Source organism: Alligator sinensis, unplaced genomic scaffold (genome assembly GCF_000455745.1).
Source record: "Alligator sinensis unplaced genomic scaffold, ASM45574v1 scaffold1273_1, whole genome shotgun sequence".
In the NCBI taxonomy this organism is placed as follows: Eukaryota; Metazoa; Chordata; order Crocodylia; family Alligatoridae; genus Alligator; species Alligator sinensis.
The window spans coordinates 204,031-212,157 of NW_005842653.1; the positions used below are offsets into that span (position 1 = coordinate 204,031).

Here is an 8,127-nt window from a genome sequence, read left to right on the forward strand (position 1 = left end):
TCCCAGTTTCCTGCTAGCATACCATATGCCCTTTTGCTTTAGCTTGAGTGGGAAGTGAAGATGCTGACTGCTCCCATCTGCCATACAATGCTAAATACTGACACGCTTCTTTCCTTATCCCATTCCTAACATGAGTGTCAGGCCAGTCCTGCATATATCAAATACCAGTATTTGCCAATTTATGATAATTATATGTCATTTTTTTACTTAAGGATAGAAATATTTTAAGAATAAATCGTTACATTACATATTTATTGGGATTTTGATTTAAAACAGCATTTTATCTATATCTAAAATTAGAACTGATCACAATTAAAAAATGACATTGATTAAATAGCAAAACCTCTCTATTTTTACAGGACTTCCTCACACTCCTCAACTATCTAAATGGCTGACAAGAACATTTCAAGCATTTAATTGTGCACAGAAAATAAGTTATATTTTTTCAACCAGCACATCACACATTTAACAAAATACCTACTTAGGATTGTACACGTTATACACAAAGTTATGCCAACAGAAATACAGTGAGGTACTGTGTGTAGGATTTCCTCAGTGCCCACTGAGAGCATATGTATGGCATTATTCCTTAGGCTTAGAACAGTTTGGCATTCCCCCATGTGCTCAAATAACCTCTGTTGGCCAAAGCAGAATGGGACAAAGTTTCTCCCCAGTACCTAGGGGTATCTTATCCTTATCTATAAAATTTTTTGCATGGATTTAATTATTGCATATTGATTTAGAAACTGATACAATTAAATTATTGCCATCTGTTTTGTGGATGCAGTTCCAAGATATCTTCAGGTGTCTTCAGGAGAAAAAAAGGATTGATCAACAAGGAAAGGTACATCTCAGAGGCCAGGAATTGTAGGGATTAAGTACGCATTCCCTTTAGGCATGCTTTTTACTTTGTAAAAAAGATTAAAAATAGCAAAAGGGCCATCAACAACACAAATAAGAGAACAAAAAAGAACTGGGGCTGCTAAGCAGTGAGGATGGTGTAGAGATGAAAGTGACCTAGGTACAACCCCAACATTAAATTAATATTTCAATAAAGACAACTCTGTTGAGCAGGAGGGCAAAGGCAGGACGGCTAATGGGAACAAGAAAATAAGAATGAAAGTGATTACATATGGAATGGGATGGAGGCAAACTTAAAAAAAGCTTAGTGTACTCAAGCTACAGGTCTGGGTAATTTTCCATCCCAGAAAACTGAAAAACAAACAAAACCCTGGCATATGAAATCACAGGTCTGTTATCAAGGATTAAAAAAAAATATTGAGTCATGGGTAAGACTGTACAACTAGAGAACAGTGGAAGGTAATATCCATATCTAAGAAGGGGAAAAAAATTATCTAGACCAGGGGTTCCCAAGCTGTGGTACACGTACCCCTGGGGGTACACAAGACATCTCTGGGGCATATGTGGGAGAAATTGTGTAAGGGCAGATATAATTTTTATTATAATAATAATAATAGGCATTTAAGGGGTTGAAACATAAAACGTATGATGGTAAGGGTAGGTGGTAGCTGGTAAATCTGCAAGCAGGTATGCAATAAGAAAGAGTTTGGGAACCTCTGATCTAGACAATTACAAGCTTCTTAATCCACCCTCAATAAAATGTAAGGCTTTAGAACACATTCTAAAAGAATAAATGCAGGATGGTAAATAGAAAACAGAAAAAAATGCAACATGGGCTACCCAAAATCAGAGTCTGGGAGATGAGAAATGGATGAATTCAAAAGGAAATTATCAGGTTCGTAATTGTTTTAACCTTGCAAAACAATTGCTAATAGGGGCTGTAATTGCTCTCTATAAATACATTAGAAGGGCAAACACAAGGGAGGGAAAAGAATTATTTAAGCTAAACAATGATAGCACATTATAAATGGATATAAACCAGACAGGAATACATTTAGGCTGGTGATTTGAAGATTTGTAGTCCCCAGAAGAGTGAGATTCTGAAAGGAGCTTGAAAAATGTTTTCCCCTCCATCTCTACCCAACCATTTATAGTTTTAAGATGACGCTCCTTCAATTTATGAACGGGATTACATGAATTGGCTGAAAATGATAGCAGGAGATTGGTCTTCTGATGCAGGAAGTCCCTTGTAGTTGTATGAGCCTGTGTTTTTATAGACTGGTTCCATCAGCTAGTGGCTGGTGAAATAACTTTATAGTCATCATCAGCGATACCTCACAGTCAAGGATGGTAACTCCTATGGGTCAAGTTGTAGACAAGCACACTGGTAAAACTTCCTTATACAGACCAGCACTTAGCTGTTCTGCATTTATAACTGGCTTCTTGCCTTCCCAAATCTTTACTTTTCTGGCACTTCTGGCCCTGTATCAGCATCAGTCAGGAAAACAGCAAATAGCTCATTAGCAAATGCTTACCTGTCACTGCAATCCCAAAATTATTAGCATTCTGCAGACATGTTCTTTCATCATTTATTTCCAGTGATACATCAGCAAAGACAGTGCCAGGCTGCTAGAGGGCATATTTGCAGACTATTGTACTTTCCAGCTCCCAGGGAAAAAGAAAAAAAAAATCAAACCTGTGGAAATTCAGGCTAGATTGTCATACAATTTTGAATCAATATGCTCTGCTACTACATCATTTTGATCATTTATGGTCCAGAGGTTACATTAAGATGCATTCACAAAATAATGACTTGTTTACCAAGCATTGCAACATAATCATTTTGACAGAGGGTGACCACACTGTCGCATCCCATCTTCCTTGATTTACTGATTTTATTAAAGCGTTTTCTGCCAACTAATGAAAAAATGCTTTTCCAACCTCTGCATCGCAGCAGCAAAAAAACAAAGGGTGCTTCTTACAATATAACATAGTAGATTTTCAAACCTATTAGGTAATAGGTACTCTGGATTACGCACAGCATTTCTTCCCTCCAACACTCTAGTGGGTAACAGGAGATTGCTGTGAAGCAAGAATATTTTTGCAGCTGAATGTGAGGATTAGCTGCTTTACAGTGCACAGTAAAATGTACCTGCTCCCCAGAAATAATCCCTTCAGGTTTTACAGTTCTGCTAAATAGAGTTTGGCTCCACATGTCTCAACAGGTAACTTTTGAGGTATTGGACTGGGATGTACATCTCATTACAACTGAATTCTGCTATGAACTTCCAAATCACCCTACAAAATAGACACTATTTGCCTAGCATCATTTTTTTCAATATAACTTCTCCTCAAATATGTCCAATAGATGAGATTTGGAGCATATCTGGATGATTACAAAAATCTAGACCTGATACATCAGGGTGAGTAGTGAGTTCCAGAAGTGAGATTCCTTTGGGAAAACACTCTACCACTAGCTTTCCTTTCAAAATATAGCTGTTTTCAGGGGTAGAGCAGAAGTTTAAAACCAACTATGTGGCAGTAACAGCAACATTTCTAGTCAGGCACTGCTGAAGGAGTCATTTCACTTCCTGGGTCATTATAATCTACCTGATTCCATCTAAACTCGTCATTCCACAGGTGTTAACAACCTCTCTTTTTTTTTAATTAGGGGTGCACTGATAGAGATTTGAGAGCCAATACAGACAGCTAATTTTTAAGGAGGCATATTGGCTGATACTGATCCGATTTCCGATACAGCTGAGTGCAGCTGGTAAGTCTGCTGTGGTGGACAGGGAGGGAAGGGATGTGGGGGTGCAGATCAAAGCTCCTGTGGTGAGAGAGGGAGTGAGGCTGTGGCAGGGGCTGGCACTGCCCAGCTGGGGTGGGGATGGAGCCATGGTTCGTCCAGGGGGCGTGGGGAGGTGGGGTGGCTCCTGCCACTGTGTGTAACCCGGAAGGTTATGGGGCTGGGGGTAGGGGTGTGTGCCCCTCGATCCACATGGGGGAGGGAGGGCTGCAGCTGCGGGCTGGGACTGCACTGGACTCTTTGTGGGGGGTGGGATTGGGCTGGGGCTGCGCTTAGGGAGGGTGGTGGCAGTGCTGGGAGGGAGGTATGGGGGTGGGGGCTACAGCCACCCCAAATTTCGCCATAGTTTCCCTCCCAGTACCACTGCCTCCTGCCCCGAGTGTAGCCTTGAGCACAGCCCGCACGTGCCAGGAGCACAGTCCTGAGCAAAGCCCCCATGTGCTGGGAAGAGCCTGGAGCAGCTCTGGCCCACAACTGCAGCCCAACTTGCCTGCACCCTGTGCAGATCCAGGGGCACATGCCCCCCATACCCTCCCGGGGTGCACACAGTGGGAAAAGCCCCTCCTTCCTCCATGCCCCACAGACGAGCCATGGCTCCATCCCGTGCCCTGCCCCAATGGAGCAGGGGCAGGTGTTGCCCACTCCCTCCCTCCCTCACCCTGGGAGGGTGTTGCTCTGCCCCCCACCACACCCCTTCCCTTCCCTCCCCCCTCCCCTTCATGCTGCTGCGTTGTGGCATGTAGGTTGACATTATATACCTCCAGCACAACCAAAGAAGTGATTTTCCCAGTCTACTCGGCACTGGTGAGACCACAGCTAGAGTACTGCGTCCAGTTCTGGGCACCACACTTTAACAAGGACATGCTAAAGCTTGAGTGAGTCCAGAGAAGGGCCACCCATATGATGAGAGACTTGCACGGCAAGCCATATGAGGAAAGGCTGAGGGATCTGGAACTCTTCAGTCTGAAAAAAAGAAGGCTGAGAGGGGACTTGGTAGCAGCTTACAGTTACATCAGAGGCATATATCAAGGGCTCGGTGAACTGTTCACCAGGGCACCTTTGGGGAAAACTACAAGTAATGGTCACAAACTCCTGGAAGACTATTTCAGGCTCAACATTAAGAAAAACTACTTCAGACTAGGGTGTCCAGACTGTGGAACAAGCTCTCTCCAGAGGTGGTGCAATCGCCTACACTGGAGGCCTTCAAAAGGAGACCGGACAGGCACATTGCTGAGGTCACCTGATCCCAACTGTCTTCCCTGCTTGGTGCAGAGGGCTGGACCCAATGAACTTCTGAGGTCCCTTTCAGCCTTATGGTCTATTAATCTATTAATTTATTGGCCAAATTATCGGCCACATCAGGCCAGTTTCTGACACAATCAACTTTCTTTACATTGGTGCCGATACAAAGGTCTGGATATTCCACTCATCAGGTTATTGTTTGTTCTGCAATTCTACCATCTGTTAGTTGCTGCTCCTGTAATAACGCTCCTGTTTCACAGCTCTGAGATAGTTTTTAACTCACTCCAACTTATATTTGAATATAAGTTACTTATATTTTTCTTGAATCTTAAACTGAATAATACAGTTATTACAAGTTATTCGACATATTAGTAAAGCTGCTAATTTATTTTTAACTAGAGAAAAATATGTGGGATGATGCACCTCACCATCAGCACCCCCTTTTCAAATTATATATCTGCCCATGGTTGTTTTAATTGTTTGGAAAGCAGAATGCTAGAAGGGATGCAGTTTCCCAGGTACAGCAGGCAGGCCCTACTGACACAAGTGAAGGTGTGTTTTACTGGGGCCTTTTAGACTTAGAGGCAACATGAATCCCAGTCTCTTCAATCTCTCCAGTCTCTTGTCATTTGGAAGTCTCTCAATTGCCTTTGTTTAATTTCCTGGAAATAGTCTCTCTGGAATGTCTCTGTTCCCTATAGTCACAGTCCTGCTCTATTTTATTTGATATAGAATGACAAAAAATGAACACATTATTCTGTGTGCTACTGGCTCATCTAACAGCAACATAATATTTTCCAATATCATTTCCCATCCTGTTCCTTATACCAGAGACTCCAGAACTTTTCTATAGTGAAATTTTTTCCTGGAATTCCCACTCAAGATGCCCACTCACATCTAGGCAGGATATAGCTGACAGCACATTTCCATGTACTAACTTGAAAAGGACAGGGTAAGTATCATTCCTCTGCCATATATACAAAGTGCCAAGTGATAATTTCTATACTTGATATATCCTGTTATTTATTTTGATTTTTTTGATCACCTAGTCCACAGTGCTGTTCCAATTTTTTCCCCAAATGATCCTAGTTAAGTTCGAATTTATGACTGTGTCCCTGCAATAAAAGTTCTTTAAATGTTGAGCACCCTGTAGGACCTAAGAAACATTCCAAACATTCAGGCCAAAGTCCTAACGTTAGGCAGGTATGCACATGACTCAAAGATGCTGCATTCCACAAGTCTGGCACACGTCATCTCCCTAGAAGGGTAAAGGTGATTTGCCCTTCATTCCCTTATGCAAAATGGCTACTGACAATTGTCTTTGCCCTAAACAATGATGGCTGTCATATATAACACTTATAGAGACTTTCTGCCCTTAACTATGATGGCCACTGTATGTGGTCTTCCTGCCCTTATCTAACATGGTTGTCAAATTTCACCTCTTAGGATCTGTGGCAAATGACAGTTTGCCTGAACTGAGCATGTGCTTGTAAGTCATCTTTACTCCTGGCAATTAGTCTACAGTTGCAAATTCTGCACCAGAGCCCATTAAAGATGCCTAGCCACCTGTTCCTTTTGCTGGTCAGAGGGACACTTTGAAAGGTATCAAAGACCCCAGAAGCTGTTTTGCACCCCCACTTTCTCCAGTTTGTTAAATAAGAACTGAAGTAAAAAGGAAAATATGTAGACTATAAGACAACACTGTGTGTGTTTGGTTTTAAAAACTGTAATTGTAAAGCCTACATGTAGTGAGTGATCAGAAGATGTTATTTCTCCATTTATTTCTGCTGTCCTCTAATCATTTTATTCCCCGCTCCCACGGAGTATAATTTTTTTCTATGATGTTTTTTCCCCTTGAGTCCATCATCAAGCCCTCTTTCCTTTCAATCAATCAATCCAAGATCCTTCCAAATATTTAAAAGGATTTGTTCTCACAGGAATTCTGTCCTATCCTTTGCCCCATGAGCATACATTTTTCTACCATCTCCTTTTCTATTCTCCCCACCTTCAAAATGTCCGAATGTATTTCTAGTGAGTCAGTCTGTTTCATCCAATCCATTTGCCGTAACATTTGAATTTCGCTCACCGTGTCCCTAATCCTTTTATAAGATTCCTTTTCCCCATGACTTGCTACAAACAGCCTACGTAATGACACTCATTAAATAAACTTATTTTCTGATTGTGGGTTCTGGGTCACAATCAGATAAATTTGAGTTATGTCAGCAAAATAAGCCTCTATTTTAAATATACCGATTAAAATTTTGTAGGTGATATGCCATATGCTTTTGAGTTTTGGAAACAGTGCGACGTCTTGAAGTTTGAAAATCACTACCATAGTTTCATACCTCTTGTACAGTTAACCCTCTATCACTTTTTCCTTTTTGCCTTCAAAATTATGCAGTCATTTCTCATCTTAGATATCACTTCCCTGCTTCCAACACCGTAATTGATTCAGTGCCACCTGGCTTTTAGTCTCTTCTTTCTGCCATGTCCTATGTTTTTATTCTGCTTTGACCTTTGTTACCCTTGACACAGTTATCCACCACTCTTCCTTCCCCTTGGGCTTCTGGCACTTTTCACAGTTCCAGTCTCTCTCATTGATTGCTCACGGCCGGCCTCTCTCTCCATTTGTTGTTCTTATTTTTCCTGCCTGACCTCCACTTCCATCTCTCAGGGCTGTATCCCTAACTCCCCTCTCTGCACACTGTGTCAAAGGGTGATCTTATCTGGTGGCCAGACTTCATTTTTTATCTGTATCGCTCAAACTGCCAGCGAGCCTCAGGGAGACTGACTGGCCAAGGGAACAGAGCATTGAACTAGTACTCAAGAGACCAGTTCCACCACTGTATTTTACTTGATTTTGAGCAAATCTCTTTGGCCTCAATCCCCCCTCTTTGTAAAATGAAAATACATATGGACCTGCTTTATAATCTACCGACGGAAAATGCTGAGTAAGAGGCGGGCATTGCACAGTGGATACCTAACTCTCTTTTTTTTTTTGTCCTCTCCTGTCCTCTGCTCAGCCCTGCCTCTGCAATTATCCTTCCCACGTCTCGCTCTCTTGCAATCTGGGACTTTAATTGGGTTAAGACCCAGCCGAATAGATAGGCGAATGCCTTGCGAAAGTGAGACACGCCTCGCAGCCGCGTAGGGAAGACCCTCCGAGCCGAGGCCAGGGCAGGAAAGCCCGAGGGAGGAGAGGGGGCCGCAAACAC

At 42.3% G+C, this 8,127-nt stretch overlaps 1 long non-coding RNA gene across 1 annotated transcript; it reads right to left on the reverse strand.

Annotated features, from left to right (window-relative positions):
* On the reverse strand, positions 1-8,088 carry LOC106722772. The gene is made up of 3 exons (XR_003096242.1): positions 7,258-8,088; positions 2,397-2,526; positions 1-2,218 (listed from the first exon to the last, which is right to left on the reverse strand). It is a non-coding gene; the product is annotated as an uncharacterized LOC106722772 (long non-coding RNA).
* Between the last annotated feature and the right edge of the window lie 39 nt (positions 8,089-8,127).